This window comes from Pelophylax lessonae (genome assembly GCF_965119305.1).
Source record: "Pelophylax lessonae genome assembly, chromosome: 7".
NCBI classification, from domain to species: domain Eukaryota; kingdom Metazoa; phylum Chordata; class Amphibia; order Anura; family Ranidae; genus Pelophylax; species Pelophylax lessonae.
In genome coordinates this window covers 139,643,861-139,670,500 of record NC_138774.1, presented here as the reverse complement: position 1 = coordinate 139,670,500, position 26,640 = coordinate 139,643,861, and the positions used below count along the sequence as shown (strand labels likewise).

Sequence of the window (26,640 nt, the reverse complement as noted above, 5' to 3'; positions counted from 1 at the left end):
TCATTTTTTCCACATTAATTCTTCATGGTCCACATAACTTCTCAATTTAAATGTGCCTGAAGTTCTGCTTTAAGAGCCCATTGACACTAGAGTGGTCTGTTTTGGTACGTTTGTAGACAGGTGCCTACTTTTGGCGTGCACTGTTTTACTGATAAAGTATGTTCTAGTGCAGTGTTTCTCAACCTTCTTTCAGATAAGGAACCCTTTAAAATTATAGACAATCTCAAGGCACCCTTTAAAATTATGGACAGTCTCAGGGCACCCCATTCTAAAATGTAAAAAATGGTATGGTTTTACATAATGCAGCGACATCCAAAAGTAGGACACCAATGTTAGAGGTGATGTACTCTTCCAAAGCAAATACACTTTGCACACTGGTACTGACTAGTATTTCTATGTTTCTCTTCTCCCTCAATTTTTTTTCCCATCAGTCAGCTAATGTGACCCCAGTGCTGAGGGAGAGAGTCAGAGAAGGGTCAAACAAGGATCCTGTGGAAGCAACAGACATCCTCCTTATCAACTGTTGACATCATTGGTTGCTAGAACAATAATAATGGTGCTCAATTAAAACCCACCTACTGGCTTGTATACAATTTTTAGGCATTTTGGCAAGGCACCCCTGAAGAAGCCTCAAGGCACCCCAGGGTGCCTGGGCACCCTAGATGAAATAGGCTGTTCTAGTGAGTGCTGGCCTATTAGGCTGTCTGGAAGTTAGGAAGGATAAGGTTAAGGCTTCCAACTCTTGCATGTTCATGGTCCTGCCCCCTTGTGGCGGGCTATAAATACAAGGAAGCAACCTGCAGCCACATGTAATTCTATATCGTACACAAAAAGTTCATTGTACAAGTTGGTCTGCTCGCTTCTAAGTTACATGTACAGCTTTAATGTTGAATTCACATGACCGGGGTCCTCATTTGCCCATGCAGGCATTAGGGAACGCTGTTCACAGTGTCCCTGATTAGGCGTGTTAAGCCCCGCCCACACGCCTATTACACCTGCATTAATGTGCCTTGCTGAAATGCAGTTCATTAATTTCAATGGGTTGCCTAATGTACCACAACAGGCCAGACATCGCTCCTAATGCTTAAAATAGAGATTAGAGATTGTAGCTGTAACAATGCTAGTGAGGATTTCCCATTGGTGAATAGGAAAATCACCTGTGCAGAGAAGTTTGGCGAATGCAACATGATTTAATTGATGAATCCAAACTACAAAGGCCCCGTATAACTACTATCAAGAGCAATAAGGGTTGTGTCAGTACAGGAGAATGCAGAACAAACTCAAAAACCTGAGAATTTATGAATTTTACATATGACCCAGAGTAATATAACTAGAAATGGTAGCAGCAGAGAGCACACCACTGCATCCCATATCACACCATTTAGCCTCAAGTAGATTTGGGCAAGTGGATCATGCAAGACATTGTTGGTTTAAAAAAAAGGAAATGCAGTAGTCTCCTACTATCATTTATGAATTAGGTTGTCAACAGATATATTCGGAAGGCACCATGGGAAATGCTTTGTATGGAAAACCATCAGCTGCTCCTTTCTAATGTCCTGATCAGCCCTAGCAGGACCGAAAAAAGATGAGAGCTGGTTGCCAGCAAAAGACACAGCCAGCCTGTCTTTCACTTTTATACATGAGGTCCAGTCCTTTGTTATAGTGTGGAACAGGCTGAAGATTCAGCTTTGGAGGACACATTGGTTTTAAACCTGGCAGAAATGTCAGGATATAATAGCTGGAAACATTGTTTTAATAATGTTTCTAGTGAAAGCTGTCAGTAAGATGAATAAATGAGACAAGTTGGAAAAGTGCATTTAATACACAAAGGACGGCGTCTTTTTCTCTTTCATAGGTTCTGTGTTTTATTAAAAAGGTCAGTAATGAAACTTTGTGATTATATGAACAAAGCTGCAGTGCCCTCTTAATACCAGTTCTTTAATGATCTTCACACTGTTCCCTGGAGAGCAATCTCTTTGATACTGACAGAAAGCCAATATTATGAGTGACGATATTTGTCAGGCTGGAATATGCTGGTAAAAGGGTTTCAAAAGAGTAACATTTATTGAATGGAGTTATTAAAGATTTCAGCAAATATTTTCAATATGTACAGTATGTTGTGCTGTATTTCCTTCCACTCTTTTCAAGTCAAAAGATCCTCAAGGTCATGTATTTTTCAAATGTATTAAGTTATGATATGGGTAATATGGGGATTTAAAGGAAAAGGCAAAAGGGTAACTGCTTCTGTAACTAAAAGCCCCTGTCCTAATCTTCTTGCCTTCTTGATCAAATGTGTAAACTTAATTACACCACTCAGATAAAAGCTTATTTTTACTGCTTGGCCTGCCAAGTGCGTACATCTTGTGGTACTGTCCATTCCTTAAAGTCCACATTACAAAACCCACATGGCAGGCCAAGCCACAGGGATTAATGTTGGACTTTCAATTATAACTGCAGATCCTGTTAAAATTCTATCTCCTATCCAAAAAAAAAACTGTAATACCTAGTTCATCATACCTGAAGACTGTGACATCAATTTTCTGTGCCTTCCATTATTTTTCTACATAACCACACCCCAAAATGCAGCATTACCACTCATTAAGCAAGTAAATTAGCTTTTTTTTTTATAGTTTTAAGTAACAGTAACTGCTATCTAGGTGTTCTCAATTTCCTTTATTAAACTTAAAGTGTATTTCCACATTTGCAGCCAAATTAAGACAAAACCTACGTTATACTTGTTACATGTTCCCATTTGCATAGCATAACATAGAAATTAAAAAAGGAAATTAAATTGGCGCCTCCTGTAGGACTTTCTTGTAACTCAGTGAGCAGCTGCCTTCAATTTTTTTGTAAGTTCCAAAAAAAATGGGTAACTTATTTGTGTTTGAGGCGCTAGCTTATATAACAATGTGTGTCCACATAAAAACCATAAATACATATAGTAAACAATAGAGTGCTGTTGCTTTAACAATATGTGAATGTCCTATATTCAAATTCAATCGTGAATGTCCTTAATAAAATTTCTTCAAAACACCACGTGTATATTAGTGCTCCATATTCCTCTTAAAAAGTGCTCTTTTTTTGTGCTCCCCAACCTTACATAAGAGTACATAAGGGGGCCACTCACCAGATGACTTTGGGCCACCAGGACCCTGACAGCTTTTTTGGAACTCCTTTACTTCAGGAAAGACTCAGCATACATCCAAGGTCACCAGTATAGATAACCAAATGCATTTGGGCCACCAGGACCCTCACAGCTTAAATGCTCCTTAGCATCAGAATAGACTCAGCATACATCCAGCATCATCAGCAGAAAAATCCCAGAATAAAAAAACAATATTGAATAATCATGCAGTACGTTTATTTCAAAGTTGTATCATAAAATTGACTGGCATATGAATTTTATGATACAACTGTTAAATAAACCTACTGCACGATTATTCAATATTGTTTTTTTTGGGGGGATATTTCTGCTGATGATGCTGTATGTATGCTGGATGTAGCCTATTCTGATGCTAAGGAGTTCCATATAAGCTGTGAGGGTCCAGGTGGCCCAAAGTCATTGCGAGTGCCCCCCTTATGTAAGGTGGAGGAGCACAAAAAAAGAGAACTTTTTAAGAAGAATATGGAGCACTAATATACACGTGGTGTTTTGATGACATTTTATTAACTTAAAAAAATATTAGGAAAAATAGCGCAGCGCAAAAAATTATTCAAAAAAGTCCATTCTAAAACTCAGAGTCCTTCTAATAACTGGTAGCTGGAGACCACAACAGGGTGCCGGAAAGATGTTCACAAACGGGGATAATCCCTTCACCAAGAAGCACTCTATTGCGCTCACCTCAGTGTGTGACCCCTGTGTCACCAGTGGGTCAAACAGGCTCAGATAATAATCATGTAGGGTTGTCCAGCAATCGATAAAGCCTCCATTGTGGGGAGGTGTAGAACCACCACGTCTCCAATGGAATCCCAGTGCATCAATCAAGACACAAAAGAGGAGATCTAAGTGTATACCGTATTAAATTTCCACATTTATTAGTATAATAACACACTTACAGGATAATCCTTCAGGTTACAGCATTGAATAGAATGAGCCGGGCCCACGAGACAGCAGCGGGTGACGTCACTAGGCTCCACCTCCATTGGAGGATTGAGCATCGGCTCCCGGTTCGTTCTATTCAATGCTATACAAGTTTCAGTGGCTGATCACTGGTTTAATCGCTGGCTCTCATCTGCACAATCACGTCCAGGTATGTGATTTTGCACTTCCAGGTTTAGGGCGTGCGCGCCTGCCATCAGCGATTTGCTTCCACTGTGACTGGACACAGCAGGAGCAAATCAGCGGGTCTGGCGGACTTGATTTTCTCAGGGACCCGCTGATCATTCCCAAGAAAAGCAGAACAGCGGTCTGCCTATGTAATCAAGGCAGGTCGCTGTTCTGTCAGTAGGGAAGGTAGTGATCCTATGTTTCTTCTAAGCAGGAACATGGATCTCTGCCTTTCCACAGTAAAAGCACCTTCCCCACGGTTAGAAAGCACTACCAAGGACCACATTTAACCCTTTGCTCACCCCTGATGTTAACCTTCTTCCAGACAGTTTCATTAGTACAGTGACAGTGTTTTGTTTTAGCACTGTTCACTGTATTAGTGTCACTGGTCCCAAAGTGTTAAAAGTTTAAATTAGTGTCCCATTTGTTTGCCGCAATGTTGCAGCCCCGCTATAAGTTGTCGAATGCCACCATTACTAGTAAAAAAATAAATAAATAAAGATTCCATAAATATATCCCATATTTTGTAGACGCTTTAACTTTTGTGCAAACCAATCAACATACACTTACTGGGATTGTTTTTTTACAAAAACTATATAGTAGAATACATATTAGCTTAAACTGATGAAGAAAATAGATTTTTTGTTTTTGGATATGGTTTATAGCAGAAAGTAAGATATATTGTTTTTTTTTCTTTTCAAATTTGTGCGTCTTTTTATGTTTATAGCGGAAAAAATAAAAACCGCAGAGGTGACCAATTACCACCAAAAGAAAGCATCAATTTAATTTGGGTACAGTGTGGAATGAAAATTGCAGTGGTTAGTTAAAGAAGCCTCAGTGCCGAATCGCCAAAAATGGCCTGGTCATGAATGGTAAACCTTTCGGAGCTGAAGTGGTTGAGGCAGAGGACTGCAGGCCCCAAAGAAGACCAAGAGAAAATGGCAACAGAAGTGGTGAAGTGACGTGGAACACAGACCTTGCATCGCTGGATGTAATTGTGTCATAATATGCTATACATACTTGCACAATATGGCAACAGCTCTAGGCGCCTGCAACAAATACAGTTCTGCTTTAATAAAAGCAATATAATACATCTATGTGATCTTAAGCTGACCTTTTGGTCAGACAATAAACACGTCCAAATATCATTAAAAATATATTTAAAAGAGAAAGGTGCTTTGAAATTTGAGTGTGCCTAGTCTTCCCATTCTCCTGCTGAGACATCATAAGAACTGACAGAAAAAAGAAGCAGACACTATTGACAGTTACTGTCCATGAATCAGCATAACTATTAAAGTGCGGAAGTGTGACAGCAGCATTAATTTCCAGAGATCTGAACAATCCCAGTCTAGTCACATCATTTATCTGAGCAATAAAGTGTCTGATAGAAGGTAGAAATCCACTGACAAGGAGCAGCCCACATAAAATAATCTTAAATTAATGAATAATAATGGTAATGGAATGGAAGGGAACATTTAAATCTGTTTTAGACACTACGATTCACTTTTTATTGGTTTTACATGATCATACTAAGCTATATTTAGAAACATTAATGTTTGAAAAGAAGCTTTTATAAACATTAAATCTAGAACGAATTAAATGATTAACTAGTACAAGAGACACTTGATTATTTGTAGACCTGAAAGGCATTTATTTTTACCTGGTGTTTGTGTATACTACTATAATATAATAAAAAGGTTTCCAATGGACATTTACCTCTTTGCATCCTGTTTGGTGATCCCTACTTTAACCACTTTAAGACTGGAAGGATTTGCCCTCTTAATGACGAGGCCACTTTTTCAACTTGGCACTGCGTGACCTTAACTGACAATCGTGCAACGCTGTACCCAAACTAAATTTACGTCCTTTTTCCCCACAAATAGAGCTTTCTTTTTGTGGTATTTGATCACATGTGCAATTTTTATTTTTTGCACTATACACAAAAAAAGAGCGACAATTCTGAAAAAAAAAAAAAATCAATATTTTTCACATTCTGCTATATAACATTCCCCAAAAAAAAATTTTAAAAATCAAATTGTTTTAACATTTTAGGCCAATTTGTTTTCTGCTACATATTTTTGGTAAAAAAAAAATTGCAATAAGCGTATTTTAATTGGTTTGCACAAAAGTTATTGCGTCTACTAACTACAGGAAAGATTTATGTAATTTTTATTGTTTTTTTTTTATACGTTTTACTAGTAATGGCGGTGATCTGCCCTTTTTTGAGGGACTTCAACATTACGGTGGACAGATTGGATCCCTGACTGACATTTTAACACTTTTGGGGGTACCAGTGACATTACTACAGTAATCGGTGATAAAAATATGCACTGTTACTGTAAAAATGACACTGGCACGGAAGGGGTTAACATTGTGGGTGATCAAGGGGTTAAATGTGAGCCTAGGGGAGTGATTCAAACTGTGGGGGGGCATTGCTTGTGGAATGACCATAGAGACCGGTAATCCTATATAGAAGGATCACAGCGGCTCTGTGATCATTCCAGGGAGAAGAACGGTCCACTGTGTTTACAACAGCTGACCATTCTTCTCTCTCAGCGGGGAACGATCGTGGGTGTCAGGCGGCTGCCCGCTGCATCGGCTTCCCCGCTGATTAGCGGGGGCGGGAGCGTGTTGGGGGGCCTCCTGCTCGCGACCGCCGTATAGTTACGGTGATTCGAGCAGGAGCGCCTGCCTGCCGCACCACATCTGTGGCGGGCGGTCGTAAAGAGATTAATATAATAACCTATGACTAAAGTACCCCTCTTTGGTTTCTTCATGATATAAGAAGCCCTAAGTTTGCAAGTCAAAAAAAACACCTCATGTATATGTCCATCCTGATCCAGAATCACCATATAACCACATTTAACCCTTCCACACTGGATCCAAAACAATATATACTTGCCAGAAGCTAGAATTTCATATATATATATAAGGAATATATATAGGGAATTCTGCTCCAAATTGTGAGACTAAATTACAGACGGTCAAAGGGTTGGAAAACACTTATATTTTTAGAATCAAATATATTTTTCATGTTTCATATTTTGCATGCTAGTTTCTGTGTACGTGTAAGGCTTTATGTACACTGGACGTTTTTACAGCTGCTTCTAGGGGTGTCTGATATTTTTTTTTCCGGCCTCTAAATACCCCTCCATGTAAGCTTAGGTGTCCATGCACACATAGGCTTTTAGCAGCATTTAGTGGCAGGGGCTTTTAGAGGCTTTTAGGGCTCATGCACATTGCATCTCAAAGAAGTTTAAGGCAGCTGCTCATACCGGCTTTCTTGAGCTCTCATTTTTATTTCTGCCTGGAAACTCTCCTCCATGTCAGCCAATGTGTCCATGCACACTGGCTTTTTCAGGAGTTTACAGGCAGATGAGCTTATAGGCAGAACCCCCCCCCCACACCAAACTCCCGTGAAACATGAGAGATGAGAGACGACAGACCCAGTAATGCAGACTAGCTGAAGGTTGCTCTCAAAGCAACCTGGGCTTCCATAACACCTCAGCAGTGCCAAAGGCTGATCGCCTCGCCGCATTGATGATGCAGTCATTCATGCAAAATCAGCCCCAACCAAGTATTGAGTGCATACTATGCTGTACATGGACATACTTTTTTTATTTAGCCAACATTTCTGTATTAAAAATCCTTTTTCTTTATTGGTCTTATGTAATATTCTAATTTTCTGAGATACAGAATTTTGGGTTTTCACTAGATGTAAGCCATAATCATCGAAGTTAAAAGAATGAAATGCTTGAAATATATCACTCCGTGTAGTAAATGTATATACTGTACTATACCTGTACTTACAAAATTGCATTCCTTCTCACAGAGATCACAATATGCAGCCAATCATCTTGATTTGTTTTAAAATTACAATGTTTTTCATTGTTGTGATCACTGGGGAGGGAATATTGAGGAAATGCTTTCTCCTGGCCAGAACGGACTGATGATATCCTCTTAGCCAAGGAAAAGACCTGCCTGTAGAGAAAGGTTTTTAATTAAGAAAGTACAGTTATTACTTTCTTTTTTTTTGTTGCTGTATATAGAAGCATGTCAGGAATTTATTAATGCAGGTTTGTGAAGATTACTTAAAGGTCAACTTATCCACTTGAGCACCAGATACCATTTTAAAAAAGGACACATCGTTCCTATAATGAGATAGAGAATGCAGTGTATTGTAAAAGCCTAATTGAAAACATATTTTTTTTTGCTTTACATTTAGAATACCCAAGATCAGTCACTATTTCACCAACATAAATAAATCATACTCAAAGAGAAATGAGGAACAATTGATAGGTTGTGATACAAAGTGAACTTGCAGGTGTGTTAGAAAGTGATTGCAAAATCTGTATTCCCCAGCTCAACCAAGGGGTGATGAATGGCTCTATGACATTTTTATAGCTGATGGGATAACATCTAATATGCAGTTTTTAATACTCCAAGAACATGCAATTATTTTGGACATTTAATGCACTAATTTTCAACTCACTTTGGGACAACATGTGGGAAATAAAGGGAGAAACTCAAAAATATTCTGGCTAATAACATGTGTATAAAACTACAGAGCTGCAAGAAACAGCCCTCATAGGGATTATATAAGGAAGTTGAAGACCACTGCTAAGTCTTAAGGGAATATTATACTACGTAAACTCAAAGGTTCAGCGAAAAAGATCATATCTATATGCTAAAAGTCTGTATTCAGAAAAGCATATCCTGGTTTAAGAGTATACCATTGTCATCATATTATTTATGTACCAAAGTAACTCAGTATGCTTTATGACCGAAACATAAATACTTATTGGATGTTCGGGATTTCTGCACACAACGAGGCCAATTCAATGAAGGAAACCTCTAATAAGCGAATATGCACACTGCCAAAAAAAAAAAAAAATCTCTAAAAATGCGAAAAAAAAAAAAATCCTTTCTGACAGCATTAGAAGCCTGGCTATTATACTAATTCAAAGTCTTTAATACTTTATCAGTCAAATATGCAGATAAGGAGCTCTGATCTTCTGACATCATTGCAGCATGCTTGCTCTAGGCTAGTGACCAAAAAAGTATTGAGGCGAGAGACAGCCAGGCAACCAGCATTTTTTATATAAGAATAAATGTGTAGAACTTTTTTGAGGGAGGCCAACAGAAAACTGATGCAATAAAAACATTGCCATTGGAGAGCCCAGCTTTTCTATTGGTTTTTTTTTTTTTGTAGGATTAGGTCTGTAATAAAGTACTTGGAAAAAATATTCAATGTGGGGGCGCTCTCAGCAAAAAATAACTGTTATTGCAAACTTTCACAAGGCTAAAACCTCACATAAAAGTCCAAACCAATAACTGTTTTACTCGCTTGATCTCAAACTAAGCACCTTGGGAAAGTGTGCAGTTGACATGCCAAATAGTCATTGGCCTTGTTAAAATATTTAACAAAGAGTGATATTATGCCAAGGCTGCCCACAGACTGAATCTTCTTTCCAACAACCAGCATTTTTTTGATAGAGGCCAGTAATGGTAGACTTTGCATTTCTCCCAACAGAGGATTTCTTTAAAGGGAAAAACAGATTTATGCAGATTGATTTTCAACTATTTTCATTACACTTAAGGAGTTATGACAATGTTTTTGCACAATTTGCACGGAGCAATTTATACAGTGAAGAATGCATCATATGAAAGAGGATGTTTGAATGTTGTACTTTAATGGACACTTTTGTTGTTATACTTAAAAGGCCATTTATATTATGTTGTGCATAATGCACTTTACTCACTTTTATTCATGATTTTTATTTTTTAGGAGCACTGTACATTGAGAGTATTTTAATTTAAGCACATAATGTGTTATATATACAGCTGCTGGAATCTTTAGTTGCTTTAGCGCGGGTGGTGTCTACAGTTTAAATTGGATTACTGTACATGCACAAAATTAGAAACCTATTATATATATATATATATATATATATATATATATATATATATATATATATATATGTTGTTCCAAACCAATTCTCATTTATGGCATCATTTACGGCATCCACATTTTTTAAATTTATACTAATGGATTTTCCTTTAAACATTAACAAACAGGTTTCGAAGACCGGCTGGCAGAAGTGCAAAAAAACACAATTTTCTGTGGTGCATCAGGTGTGCAATCTGTCTGTCAACTACAATTAATAAAGACAACTATTGTAAGTAATACAAGCACCAATTTAATTAATCATTTCAATTTATATGCAATAAGGCAGCTCAAAAGGAAACGGACAATAAAATTATAATGTGCTTTTCAATTGTTTTGGTTTATTTTTTACATACATTTTTACTTTTTACATTACCAAAAATGTATAATATATAGCAGTGCACTTTTTTTTTATTTTTTTTTTAATTAGCTATAGATATTTTATAATACATCATTTTTTAAAGTCCGTTCTTGTTGTCATTAATTCATTATATCATGTTTTACCTTGGACGACTACCAATATTTAGTGCTGAACCCTGGGTGTGGTAGTAGTCAATTCTTGGGTTTGGAGGATGTCAAAATCTGACCATAGGAATGGCCACTCTTTATGCCCAGAGGGTGATCACACCTTACGTTTAAAGAAGTGAGCTGTATATGTGTCAAGCAGCGGACTCTTCCCATTTACTATTAGTATTATTAGTGTGTATTACTCATCTTTTATCCTTTAAAAATTGATAGGCCTCCAGCAACAGAATAGGCTGGGGCTTCCTAATTATTACTGGCTATGATCCCTATTATGAAACCTACAAAGGGGGTAAAAAGAGACCAAAAAGCACAAAATAGTGCTGAACCAAAATGCCAAGCAGGAGACCACTATGTTCATAATTGTTAAAATAGTGTCTTACAGTATAACATTGTATTAATAGTAATATATGTTCAAATTGAAAACAAAACATCTGAAGAAAAAAGTCTAATAAATAAAACATGTAAATGTAATTTAACAATTTATCATAGTCCAGTATAGGGTGTGTGTGTATATATATATATATATATATATATATATATATATATATATATAAGGTATATATATATATGTATATACTCCTCTTGATGGGAAAAGTAATATACCCATGATGATTTAAGATGATAACGTATCAGTAAATACATATTTTACTAAACACGAAAATGGAGATGTAAGAAACAATGACGCTGAGTACACTGTATAACAAGCTAGCAATGTCTCGTTAATACATTACTTTGAGTGAAATTGTGCATTTTACTTTGCCATATTAGTGGCAATCATGATGTGCATCACAAATATATTTTAGGAATACAATTATTCTAAAGCTGAATTATTGCAGCACATAGCAGCAGATTTCTTTGAGCAACATAAAAGTGATCTTGCTTGACAAAGAAAAATGACCGGTTCTTAACATATACTTTGAGGCCAGAATGAGCCAACAATATCATTCCATGGCCTCAAAATAACAAACTTCACATGAAAAATGTAGCAGAGGTAATATTTTCTAAGCCTGAGTTTCCTGTTTTTTAGACTGTTGTTCGTTGATGATTAATACTGCATGAGGCAATGTTCCAGACGGGATTGATGAAACAGTTTTAATTCTTAAACCTTTATTGCCTTTTTCTTTCAAACCTCAGAAACAGCAACATTATAAATTCTGTGGTTTTACAACTTTATGTGGAAAATTCCAAAGGTCACAAAGGGAAAAAGAAATAAGAGGACCAAAGTTTGGGTCATTTCACTACGTACAGTGTAAGGGACAGAAATACATAGAAAGTAAAAGCACCATTTGTGCTGCATTTGACCATCAATAAGGACCTACACATGCAAATGTCTATGATACATGTGCAATGGTAAAAAAAAACAAAAAGGGAGAAATAAAATCTCTAGTGCCCAAAGCCCAATTAGAGGTTATCTTTACTCTTCTAAGCTACACTTTAGAAAGGACACCAGGAATGTGATTTGCTTGCAATAAGCAAAGGTACAGTATCTCACAAAAGTGAATATACCTCTCACATTTTTGTAAATAGTTTATTTTATCTTTTCATGTGACAACACTGAAGAAATGACACTTTTCTACAATGTAAAGTAGTGGGAGTACAGCTTGTATAACAGTGTAAATTTGCTGTCCCCTCAAAATAACTCAACACACAGCCATTAATGTCAAAACCACTGTCTACAAAAGTGAGTACACCCCTAAGTAAAAATGTCATAATTAGGCCCAAAGTGTCAATATTTTGTGTGGCCACCATTATTTTCTAGCACTGCCTTAACCCTCTTGGACATGGAGTTCACCAGAGCTTCACAGGTTGCCACTGGAGTCCTCTTATAGATTTGTTTGCCTGGGTGACTAAAATAATAGACCGTGGAGGTGCAGTAGACATTGCATATCTAGATTTTAGTAAGGCTTTTGACACTGTCCCACATATTAGACTTATCAATAAACTGCAGTCATTGAGCATGGACTCCCATATTGTTGAGTGGATTAGGCAGTGGCTGAGTGACAGACAACAGAGGGTTGTAGTCAATGGAGAACATTCAGAACAAGGTCATGTTACCAGTGGGGTACCTCAGGGATCTGTACTGGGACCAATTCTGTTTAATATCTTCATAAGTGATATTGCAAAAGGCCTCGATGGTAAGGTTTGTCTTTTTGCTGATGACACAAAGATATGTAACAGGGTTGATGTTCCTGGAGGGAAACGCCAAATGGAAAAGGATTTAGGAAAACTAGAAGAATGGTCAGAACTCTAGCAACTGAAATTTAATGTGGATAAGTGCAAGATAATGCACCTGGGGCGTAAAAACCCAAGGGCGGAATATAGAATATTTGACACAGTCCTGACCTCAGCATCTGAGGAAAGGGATTTAGGAGTAATTATTTCAGAAGACTTAAAGGTGGGAAGACAATGTAAAAGAGCAGCACGAAATGCCAGCAGAATGCTTGGATGTATAGGGAGAGGTATAAGCAGTAGAAAGAGAGAAGTGCTTATGCCGCTGTACAGAACACTGGTGAGACCTCACTTGGAGTATTGTGCGCAGTACTGGAGGCCATATCTCCAGAAGGATATAGATACTCTAGAGAAAGTTCAGAGAAGAGCTACTAAACTAGTACATGGATTGCAGGAAAAAACTTACCAGGAAAGGTTAAAGGACCTTAACATGTATAGCTTGGAAGAAAGAAGAGACAGAGGGGATATGATAGAAACTTTTAAATACATAAAGGGAATCAACTCGGTAAAGGAGGAGAGCATATTTAAAAGAAGAAAAACTACCACAAGAGGACACAGTTTTAAATTAGAGGGGCAAAGGTTTAAAAGTAATATGAGGAAGTATTACTTTACTGAGAGAGTAGTGGATGCATGGAATAACCTTCCTGCAGAAGTGGTAGCTGCAAATACAGTGAAGGAGTTTAAGCATGCATGGGATAGGCATAAGGCTATCCTTCATATAAGATAGGGCCAGGGACTATTCATAGGATTCAGATATATTGGGCAGACTAGATGGGCCAAATGGTTCTTATCTGCCGACACATTCTATGTTTCTATGTTTCTTCCGCTCCTCCATGACAACATCACAGAGCTGGTGGATGTTACAGACCTTGCGTTCCTCCACCTTTCGTTTGAGGATGCCTCACAGATGCTAAATATGGTTTAGGTCTGGAGACATGCTTGGCCAGCCCATCACCTTTACCCTCAGCTTCTTTAGCAAGGCAGTGATCGTCTTGGAGGTGTGTTTGGGGTCCTTATTATGTTAGATAACGGCTCAGTCTCCAAAGGGAGGGGATCATGCTCTGCTTCAGTATACCACAGTACATGTTGGCGTTCATGGTTCCCTCTATGAACTGTAGCTCCCCAGTGCTGGCAGCACTCATGCAGCCCCAGACCATGACACTCCCACCATCATGCTTGACTGTAGGCAAGACACACTTGTCTTTGTGCTCCTCACCTGGTTTCCGCCACACATGCTTGACACCATCTGAACCAAATAGGTTTATCTTGGTCTCATCAGACCACAGGACATGGTTCCAGTAACCCATATCGTTAGTCTGCTTGTTTTCAGCAAACTGTTTGCAGGCTTTCTTGTGCATCATCTTTAGAAGAGGCTTCCTTCTGGGACTACATATAGACTACATACAGACTACTGCGTATGGTCTGAGCACTGACAGGCTGACCCCCACCCCTTCAACCTCTGCAGAAATGCTGGCAGCACTCATATGTCTATTTCCCAAAGACAACCTATGGATATGACGCTGAGCATGTGCACTCACCTTCTTTGATCGACCATGGTGAGGCCTGTTCTGAGTGGAACCTGTCCTGTTAAACCGCTGTATGGTCTTGGCCACCATGCTGCAGCTCAGTTTCAGTGTCTTGGCAATCTTCTTATAGCCTATGCCATCTTTATGTAGGGCAACAGTTTTTTTTTTTTTCAGATCCTCAGAGAGTTCTTTGCCATGAGGTGCCATGTTGAACTTCCAGTGACCAGTATGAGAGTGAGAACAATAACACAAAATTTAACACAACTGCTCCCCAATCACATCTGAGATCTTGTAACACCAACGAGCCACATGACACCGGGGAGGGAAAATGGCTAATTGGGCCCAATTTGGACATTTTCACTTAGGGGTGTACTCACTTTTGTTGCCAGTGGTTTAGACATTAATGGCTGTGTATTGAGTTTTTTTTGAGGGGACAGCAAATTTACACTATTAAAGTGTTAAAAAAGTTATACAAGCTGTACACTCACTACTTTACATTGTAGCAAAGTGAAATTTCTTCAGTGTTGTCACATGAAAAGATATAATAAAATATTTACAAAAATGTGAGGGGTGTACTCACTTTTGTGAGATACCGTATATACGTAAATGAGTTAACAATGCCTTTGAGTACAAGTAATTTAGCATGTTTTCTGAACTTCCATCCACATCTACTTTTTTGGTGGTATAACCCTCCACAGGGTTTTTAAAATACTGACGGGTCTAATAAGGATGTCTCTCCCAATTCCCTATACAGGGAGAATATGGATTTTCAGCTGAGCTATCTATATGACTAAAACAAGTAAATTATCTGATATTAGCATCCAAAGAAAAACCCAAAACACTATGATGTTGCATTTTTATCAGAAACTGAGCATTATGTACACCATACCTTTCTAGTTTATCTTCTGAAATTACCAAGAATGGAAATGCCTTACAGAAGTGACTTTTGGTGGAGGTCTTTACTTATTGCTATCTTTGCCTTCAAAAATGTTTTTTGTTTTTTTGCTAGAATTGCTTTAAAAAGACCCATGTCCATTAATGAGGCTAGAAGCCTTTAAAAAAATGATCCTGCTCCTTTAGAGTATGAATAACAGCACAGTGCTTGTGCTGTGTATTTTTTTCCTTTTCTATAATCTAAAACGCCTGCCTGGTTGATTCTGCCTGGGATTTTCCTCTCCTCTGTAAACTGACCACATTTATCATGGCTGCTGATACATGATATTGTGGTCAGTTTACATGCCTCTATCAGCCCACTGTCTCTCCATAGTCCCCCTTCCTCCCTGCCTGTCATCTTTTCTTAGTGGCAATCTGCTCCTCGCCCCTCCCCTCCTGCTGATATGATACTAAATCTTGATAAAATAACGGTGTCTTATTTCTAGAATCTCCTGTATTAGATTAAGTTATGTGCCTCATTAAATGTTCTTTATAAAAAATATGCAGCTTCATATCTTATTTCAGATCGCCGCTCAGCGCTCACGTGACCGCCCGCCACTCTCCTCCTCTTCTCCCTTCCTCCCGGCTGTCAGCGGGGGATTCTCTGCCCCTCCCATTGTAGTTCTCAGATCTGGGAAAGAGAGTGGCGGGCGGTCACATCAGCGCCAAGCGGCACTCTGAAAAAAGGTATAAAGCTGCATATTTATTTTAAAGCAAATAGACTGGGGCACATAACTTAATCTAACACAGGGGATTCCAGGAATAAGACAAAGTGCCTCTACATCCACTTTAAGTTCAGTCTCTCACAAACCTCAGTGGTTCTGGTAAAGAAATTGCATAACATCCCCAGGGCAGATTTTGCCTTACTGGAAAAATAAAGGCAATAGTAACTTGATTAACAAGTCCATTTGAAATGCCAGTTCTATTTGCACTAATAAACAAACTGATATGCAGAATAGTACCATTCTGTACTTAAGTTCCTGTTAGCCAGACATTACGGGGCCAGAAAATAATTGACAATCGTCCATGACAGGTCATTCCTTTATCTCACCCTCTAATTCAAAGACTCAGTCTTTAGATATGCAATGAAGGTGATCATCGGTTCAGGGATGGGCAATTTGCCCAATCCTGAATAATATACGCCCAAAGGGAGGAGAAGGGTAAGATTGCTACACCAATCAGAATGTCTCTGAGCAAGGCGAGATGGGTCTATATTAATATAGGTGAATAGAGAGATCACTCTCTTGCAAGCAGACTAGGATGAAGCTACTGGGGATGGTAAATATAGACTATACCTCTCACACTTAGAATGTATACATGCTTTTTCTCTTTAGTGTTTGAATACACACGGCAGGCACCATGCCTGAAGTGAAAAGGTAACTTAACCCCATGCTCAATACGTACATGGTATTGTAAATAGGGCTTTTGTGGGTGATTTGTAAATAACATTGAAAGCCAAGGGATCTGTATTAACAATGTGTTGTAAATACTGTTTAGTGTGTAACTTGTATATATATATATATTATGTAACCCTTTCAATAAATGTGTATTGCTGATTGAACTACCTCTTTTGTGTAAAGATCTCTCTGGATCTAGATGTGTATAGGTGTATGCTACTACAATAATTGGGGTGTATGCACAGGTACACATAACAAAAGGCAACACCAGCCTTTTTAAACCAGGGTGCCCAGGCACCCATGGGTGCCTTAAAGTTTCCTCTGGGTTGCCCTGGCAAAATGCCTAAAAATTGCCCCAAAATTGTATACAAGCCAGCATGTGGATGAAGCTGCCTTTTAGTTACACAAAGCCACAGGTTTTCATTGTGCACCATAACAACCTTCTAGCTGCTGGCATCCTAACAAGCAATACCATCATCATTTAATATAGAGGATGTCAGTCACCTGAGTAATATCCTTGCTTGACCCTCCCTTGCCCCTCTCTATCAGCATTGGGGTAACATTAGCTGAGTGATGGAGAAAAACTGAGGGAGAAGAGAAATATTGGAATACTAGCCGGTACCAGTTTGCAAAAGTGTATTTGCTTTGGAAGAATAAATCACCTCCAACCATGGGTGTCCTACTTGTGTTGATGTTGCTGCATAATGTAAAACTATTAGAAAAGTTTTTACATTTTAGAATGGAGTGCCTCGAGACTGTCAATTATTTTTAAAGGGTGCCTCAAGATTGTCCATAATTTTTAAAGGGTGCCTCGACTGAAAAAAGGTTGAGAAACACTGGTCTATACTGTAAAATTATGGATTATATTCCCCATATGGTTGCATTTAAAGCAGAGTTCCGGCCACAAAATCGACATAACCGATTTTGTGGCCATCCGCTTTCTTTTCCTCACCTGAAACAGAATTGGATAGTTAGGATTTTATTTTTTTTTTTACTTACCTTGTAATTGTAGAAAGAAATACTCACCTTTTTTGCACTTCCTCCCTCGGCGGCCGCGGCCCGCGCCGTCACTTCTGGTTTGCAATGATTCCTGGGAGCTGAACGTCATCGCTTCCAGGAATCAATGCGACAGCACCGGCCCCGCTCGTCACTTTCGATGCGATGCCCAGAAGCTGTGGAGGAATGCGGCGCTGCACCGGAAGTGACGAGAGGGGCCGGTGAAGGCGCATTCTGGGAGAAGAAGACGCGGAAGAGGACGCAGAAGAGGATCGCGCTGGCTTCAGCTGCCCAAAACAGAGATGGCAATGCTGGAGAAGAAATTTTAAAAGTGAGTATTTCTTCTTGCAAATAAGTGCGAACCAGGACAGCCATTGTGGAATGTACTAGCCCTGACTGTCCCGGGGGTATGTTTATTGAAAAAAATTTTTTGTGGCCGGAGCTCCACTTTAACAATAAAAAGCTAAAATACATTTTTAAAAAATCCACGCTTTGATGTTTTATAACATAAATTTGTGTTTTGTCTGGAGTTCCTATTTAAAGTGGGGTACAGCCTAATCCTTTGCCTGATTGCCTGTTCTCTTACTCTGTCTTTAATAGCTTAAAACACTGCAGGAGTCTACATTGATATTTCACATAGAATAAAAAAGATAATTGCTTTCCTATAAAAATTACATACAGATGATGGAATTTCAAGCATCCATTTGAGGTTAAGAAGAAAATAATCTAATGCTGCAAATATGGGGCTAATTGATGACAATCCTGTACAATAGACTTACAATATCTATCAAACATACTAAGAAAGACAGAGAAACACGAGACACTCTACATCTTCTCCTCTTACATTACTCTTATTCCCTGAATTACATAGATTTACTTTTTTCAAGGCCCGCTATTCTGCATAAATATTGCTGCATGCATAATTCAGGCATGCGGGATATACAATTCTCCATTAAATTGTTTAGATGAAGAATATCATTAGAATTTCTGTGTCTTTCCCCAGTTGTGCCACATACTCCTATTATTAATTGGTCTCTCAGCAGACAAATAGGTCTGTTTATTTATTTCTAAAAAACCTTTATATTATGTCCTAATTGATCCACTTGCTGCTTTAAACCTCTCTTTAGATGTGAAATATTACAAATCCACACCTCTGTATATAATTAACATAGGCCAGGCTCTGCTTGACATGCAGGTAAAAACTGCACTGAGGCGGTTTGGTAGATATTCAGAAGCTGCGAGTGGCATCAAAAATAAATTAAAATGGATAAAAGACCAATTTCAAGCTGCATTTCATTGTGGTGTAGCGCCTGGAGTTATTTTACATTTCTAGTCAATGGAAAAAAAAGTTATCTCAATAACAACTGACAGTCGTGGAGAATAAGTTATTAACCACTTCTGGACCGGAAGATTTTCCCCTTAATGACCAGGCCATTTTTTGCGATTCGGCACTGCGTTACTTTAACTGACAATTGCGCAGTCAAGCGATGCTGTACCCAAATAAAATTGATGTCCTTTTTTTTCCCACCAATAGAGCTTTCGTTTGGTGGTATTTGATCACCTCTACGATTTTTATTTTTTGCACTAAAAACGACAATTCTGAAAAAAACACAATATTTTTTACATTCTGCGATATAACATTCCCAATAAAAAAAAATAAATAAAATACTTTCATCATTTTAGGCCAATATGTATTCTGCTACATATTTTTGGTAAAAAAAAATCCCAATAAGCATATTTTGATTGGTTTGCGCAAAAGTTATTGCGTCTAGAAAATAGGGGAAAGATTTATGTCATTTTTATTTATTTATTTTTTTTACTAGTAATGGCGGTAATCAGTAATATTTAGCAGGACTGCGACATTGTGGTGGACAGATCGGACACCTAACTGACATTTTTGACACTTTTGGGGGGACCAGTGTCATTACTACAGTAATCAGTGCTAAAAATACTGTTACTGTACTAATGGCACTGGCAGGGTATGGGTTAACCCAAGGATGATCAAAGGGTTAAATATGAGCCTAGGGGGTGCTTTCTGGGAGGGAATACTGGCCATTGCATGGGATCGGTGAATTAGGGGCCATTGCAGGGGTCAGAGTGGCAAGGGGGGTCGGGTGGCGAGGGGGGTAAGAGTGGTGGGGGGGGACATATTGCCCCCAAAGCCCCTGCAGAACCTGAAGCCAGCGGGAGAGGCAGAGAAGGAAAGCCAGCAGTTGCAGGGTAGCTACAGGAGTTCAGGTTTGGAGGGGGGCGCAGATTGGTGCGGGGAAATCTGTGCTCGGAGATGACTGCAGGGAAAACAGAAAGTAGAGTGGAGGGAGAGAGAAGAGAAGAAGAGTGGTGGGAGGTGGAGAGGCTGGAGACAGGGAAAAGGTGGCATTGGCGGCAGTGGGGTGGTTACATTTGAGGTGAACAGCTCTGATCAGCAGCTTTTTAGCCGCTAAATAGAGCTATATGTGTCTGCTGCTGAACAGTTTTGCTATAAGCTCATGGTCACTGAAATGACCATGAGCTTATAGCAGGTGGAGGAGTGCAGGTCCATACAGCATACGGACCTGGCCAGCTGGAAGAAGTACTGTAGGCTTGTACGCAGTACGGACCTGACAGCAAAAGGGTTAAAGAGTAACAGATCACCAGACTAGAACAGAAGCTATGTATGCATTGCAAGGCTTCATTTTAAATGCACATTTTAAAGAAAAATGCACGCAAGCCCTAAAACAAAAAAATGATAACCTGCAGATTACCAGTCCTTAAATGCGGTTAATGCATTTTCTTTCAGGCTAATTTCTCTTTACTTTCACCTAGTAATACTGCATATAGCACATTTTCTGTTTGACAAAAGTTTTTCAACATTCCTGTTTGACAGAAGTCATTCTAATGATTGACTTCTGTGTGATTGGTAACACCAATGTTGTTCTAATGATTGACTTGACAACCCTAGGACAGGGAATTTGTTACATGTGCAAATAAATCAAGAAAATGTTGAATTCAACCGCCACAACTAAGATCTGGTGAGCTGCAACATATTAATTTTTTGGTTTTGCACGAAGTTTCGCTTTAATGCACCTCAGGTAGACAAGTTTGTGGGTGTTGGACAAAAATGAATAGGAGTGGCCTGAAAAGAATAAGGGAAAATTAAGTTCCAGAATTGAATTTTTAGGACGCAACCATAGGTAAATATTAGGTGACAAATGCCACATTACCTTCTACAGAATTTAATAGAATTGAGGTAGTTGTAATTTTTTATGTCACATGATGTTGGCATAACTGTTTATTAAACCCTTTTTTTAAATTGAAAAATTCAGTGTAGCACCCTCCTAGGTAGGTGCTAGAGAGTGAGTATAGTTTTTGGCTCTGTCTGCCTATCAGAGGAGCAGCAGGTAAATTCTATATTGAACTCTGCTTAACAGGGAGCAGGATCAGTGAGTTAGGTCTGCTCAGTGTGTCCAGTGTGTGATTCATATAGTCAGAGGGAATGTCCCCACTGTGCCCATTTGGGAGGCACATTGGACTGTGGAGGAAACCTGGCCAATGAGGACACAGAATTTTGATACAGCCCCAGGGATTAGCACAGACTGCTGTCTTGGTGCATTGTGGGATGGGGTATAAAAAGCCAGGGGCACGTGTGCATGAGGTCTTTGGTTGGAGGGAGGGTGGTGGCTGCCTCCTCTTCTGAAGTAGCTGGTGTGTGGTCCTGGGCAGTTGGCCTGGTGAACCTGAAGTGTGAAGCTGAACCGAGAGGTCCAGGAGAAGCTGACTGGAGGAGTTGAGGTTTTGCGAGAACCTGGAAAGCAGTATCTTGAGTACAGAGGATCCTGCCTAAGGGCCTGCCCAGGAAGGGGGCCACTCCGGAGTAGTGTAGTCAGTGGACGGGTGTCAGCTGGAGGAAAGGAAAGAGGGTGCTAGGTGTGTGCCCTAAAGAGAAATACCTAAAGGAACATTTACCTCAGATTCATCTAGTGGCAGGATGAAGCAGCGGCCTTGCCGCATTCTCAATCAGATGTTCTCAGCATTGTGAATAGTTCAATTGTTGGAGTATCCCACTCATCCCTTCTCCCATCCCAATATAAAATAAAACCAGAAAAACAACAACCCCTAGACTGCTTATTGACTGAGCCAAGAAAGTAAAGTGCTAAGATTTCTCCAAGCAGTTTCTGCAGGTAACCCAAGGGAATCCAAAAGTGTGCAAGACCAGCAGCTCTTAAGGAGGCAGTGCTACAACAATAAAGTACAGATATGGGTACATAAACACAATATATTATTCATTCTTTTGGCAAAATATAAAAATTAACCTACGTTGAATAAATTGATACCCAATGTGTCAAGCCTTAAAATTGTGCAAGCCTGGCAACAAAACTTTAGTACCCAAAATTGCAATGCTTTAAAAGTCTTTACAGGTAATCAGTTAACAATTAATGATGGCCATAGAACTATTGCTCTAACTCAAGCTTGCACGCCAATATGTGACATGTGTGGCGCAATTGTCATTTTCATACATAGCTACACCCTATGCATGTGTTTTGGAATAGATGTGTGTGTGTGTGTACATCAGGGTGGGGGATTTACATGTTTTTTATGTTCTTATTGGTTACTTTATTTTGTGATATGTTATAGCATATTGTTGGTGGCAGGTCCTCTTTAAGAAAACATGAGAGGTACACTAGCTGCTTAATTTCACCTAAGAACTCAAGTGAAGCTGATCAAGCACATATTGTTCTTATCATTTCCCTCATCCACACCTCCACCAGTGGCCTGAAAGTCAACTCGACAAATACACCCCTGCTGCTGACATAAGACTTACATTAATGGAAGCAAAAGGGTTATAGAAGAACTACAAGTTTAGCTAAAAAAAGTTATATTCACAATTCATTTCATCCAGGAAAAACACAATTTTCACCCAATTTTCACAAATGTTTACAAACTGATTCATTTTAAAAGGTAATTTAATTCTGGGTAAAAGTTGCATGAACTTTGTGTGAAAGCATTATAAGCCAGAACCCGGAGCACTCAACCGCAGATGCAGAGCACCTGCCCCAAGTGCCCACTGCTTGCAACGCCAGTCAGAGGTCTCTACACTGCTGGAGATGTTTGTTTGCTGAGGATAGATACCTCAAAACATATAACAGGTAAAATTAAGGGAAAACAGTCCTAAAAAAGAAAACAAATGCATTCCCCGCATTTAAAGTGGTTGTTTTTTTTTTAATATATAAAAATAACAAATGTGCCCATACTTACCTGCTTTGTGCAATGGTTTTGCACAAAGAAGCCCTGATCCTCTTCTTCTGGGCTCCCCTGTTGGTGCTCCAGGCACCTCCTCTTCATTGGGTGCCCCCAAAGCACTGGGGGCACCCATGCCTGCTCGCACCTGAGTCCCCCTGCTGCATCTTTTGACACAGACAGCGGGACTCGGCCCCACCCCACTCCCCCACTGGATTTGATTGACAGCAGCAGGAGCCAATCGCTTACGCTGCTATCAATCTGTCCAATTTGGAGAGACAGCGGCAGGAGCCACTGGGTTCGTGTACGGCGCTGGATATGATGGGCTCAGGTAAGGAAAAGGGGGGTCTGGGGGTCAGCACAGAAGGTTTTTCACCCAAATGCATATAATGCATTATGGTGAAAAACCTTAGGGCTTTAGAACCACTTTAAGGACTGGCTTGTACATTTTTGTTTTTGGGGTCCATTATTGACTGGTTGTTAACTTCTTGCCGACCGCCCACCGCAGTATTACTGCGGCAGGGCGGATCAGCTGTGCAATATCATGGCCTGGTCATTAAGGGGGTAAAACCTTTTTGGAGCTGAAGTGGTTAAAGTAGGGCCAGAATAAGCCATTTTTTTCTTTTGACCAAATAAAGTACCAAAAAAATGTGTAAAGATTAGCGCTAATTATTTTTTTTTTGGTTATGGAGTAGGAAAATATCAAAACCCCTGCCAGGATTTGTTTTTGCTTTCTGTGTCCCTGCGGGGGAGATTCACCCTCTCCATTTATCCTGGTGACCACTGTCTCCAAGACAGAAAGTGCTGGGAAGTCCAAAATATAGAGTTCAGAACAAGAGGAGAGGGTAAACCTTGGGAACACCTGTTCTGGTTAAAACTGTCTACGAGTGGTATTACCCTCACTTTGAAGCGATTTATTCTCACTTTATCTTCAGGACAGGAAGCAAAGGGAAATCTGCCCAACGAGACAAAGACAGCAAAAAATAAATAAATAAACAAAAAGATTTAAACTCGACCCTACTTTATACAAAACAAAAAAAAAATAAATGGTTTTGATTATACACACACTTTAACATTAGACCCGGTTCACACTGCCACGACTTGTCAGACGACTTGGTCGCCTGACAAGTCGCGCTTCATTCTGTGCAATGGAACCATTCTAATCAGAGTGACTCAAGTCGCTCCGACTTAGAAAAAGGTTCCTGCACTACCTTGGGGCGACATTGGAGCGGCTTGCATTGACTTCTGTTATAGAATTTGTTTGCAAGCCGCGATGAAGTCGTGCTGCACGGGGCGGCTCAAAGTCGGGGAGACTTTGAGTTGCCCCAGTGTGAACCAGCTCTTATACTTTTTAATATCATATTGATGTCATTATAGTTATATACAGTAGGTTATAATACATAATTGTGTCATTTTTGGGGAAAAAGTTATCAGACTCACTATTAAAGTTTGAGTGAAACACTTACATTTGTGTGATATTTAGTTACGGAGCTATTGTTGTAGATTTGCATATATATGGCAAATGTTTGACCAAAAGCTCTGAGTCCAGGCCATTAGAACACTTTATGTGTCACAATTTAGTAATGTGCATTTGCTGTATACTTTTGTCAATTTTACATATAGCGCTATCCCTGAAGCAGCAGCTGGATTTTGGGCCTATTTACCCCTTACAGCACCCACGGCCAGTTAAAGAGTATTTGCACATGCTTCCAGATAGCTCAATAAACAGCCTTGAAGTTTTGGCTTTTGATGTTTATTTTGGGAACGATGAACTCGAATGGGTAATGGTGGTGCATGGGATACCCTAACTGAAGAGACACTGTAGAACTATGTTTCAAACAGTTGAGGACCTGCTAAGTCTCTGGCTGCTCTGATTCAGGATACAAGCTGTATTGCACAGCTGTGGGGGTAGTAGTGCAAAACAAAAAGGTATAACAGTTCCAAAAAAGTTGCAATAAAGACACAGCCCCTGGCTGTATTGCATGGCACCAAGGTTGGAGAATTATTGCGTTCCTGGCTGTCTTGCACTGCACTTCAGCTACACTCTGTCCCAGAGACACTAAGTATTGCACTCCAAAGAAGTGGAGCTTCCCCCTTTGGGTGGAGCTCTGCATTAAGCTAAAATACGCTCGGGGATTAATACTATTTTAAAGAGGAAGTAAACCCTCCTCTGTAACTTGTACCTATAGGTAAGCCTATGATGAGGCTTACCTATAGGTACTGTAAATATCTTCTAAAAATGTACCTTACCTTACATGCAGCCAGTGACGTCACTGGGGCATGCACTCTGAAGGAACGGCCGCTCGTGCCGTTCCTTCAGAGCTCGCGTGCGCGGGAGTGACGTCACCGCGGCTCCGACCAATCAGATGGCCGGATGCCGCGATCCCGGAAGACGGGCGACTGGACATGTCGCCCGTCATACAGGTAAGCGGACGGCAAGGCGGGGGCTCGTTCTAAGGTAAGTATTTCATAATGAGCTAGTATGCGATGCATACTAGCTCATTATGTGTTTCTCTTGCAGGTTGTAAAAAGAAAAAAAAACATTTTTTTGGGGGTTTACAACCTCTTTAAGACATTAGAGAAATCAGACTACAAAAAATGCTTTGAAGCAATGTGTGAATTATTCCATGATTTTGGACTTTTTTTCAGGGTTTCAGGAGAATTCTTGGTGGGGTGTTGATAACCTAAGAATTGAGAAAGTCCTTATCCTTGTGTAAAGTTTTGTAAATTGAGCATCTTTTATTTCCTATGAAATCAGTTTAAAATAAATCAAAACACAATTTATAGTACTAAATCTACAGTAAAAAAAAAGATAAATCTTGAGCTTCGTGACTTATATTATAATGGAGAACAGGGAAATTGCCTTCATTGCCTAAACTTAGAATGAGCACAGAATGGTTGTAGAGCAGCAGGCATCACAGAGTACAATACATAATCAAATTCTTTCAGTTAGGCGAATTACAGCAACCCACATTTTGCATTGTTTTTTACACTTCACAAACCTGTATATTACCATTACTTTTTGCCTTTTTTTAATGAAACAAGCCTGACCCTGAGCAGATACAGATGTATTTGCTGGAAAAAGATCAGCTCTAGAAACTGATAAAAATTGAAGAGATGGTTTAAGGTGATGCTGATAGAATTTCATGTCTGGGAAGTCAAACACAAGGGCTTATTTATAGATCTGTGATTTGTACACTATTTCTACTCCACTCTTTGTTCTGTAAATACGCATAGATTCTTCAATAGCCAACATGATGTCTGAGACAACACACAAGGATCGATACTGTCATCATAAGGCAGAAACACAGAGATCCCATTATCTTCCTTAAGGGATTTGTTATGCAGGTACAGAAAGAGATACAGTTATATATAACTATAAAACATCCTAAATCAATACGCAATACAATCAAAATGCCATACACTTGGTCTTCTGCCCCAGTGACAGGGAAAATACTGGTGACAAGTGATAAAGGAACATTTACTGAACTGGTTTAAAGGGTTTTTCTGGTCTCTTTTTCAGAAATTCAGCACTATGGACAGTTCTATGCAGTAACACAAAGGCATTATTTTTCCTTCCATTCTATTTTACTGGGGCCTTTT

At 39.4% G+C, this 26,640-nt stretch overlaps 1 protein-coding gene across 1 annotated transcript in view; it reads right to left on the bottom strand.

Moving 5' to 3' along the window:
* AFF2 (ALF transcription elongation factor 2) overlaps window positions 1-26,640 on the bottom strand; it is a 775,685-nt gene that overhangs the window by 508,490 nt on the left and 240,555 nt on the right. The gene's annotated exons all lie outside the window — the stretch shown is intronic.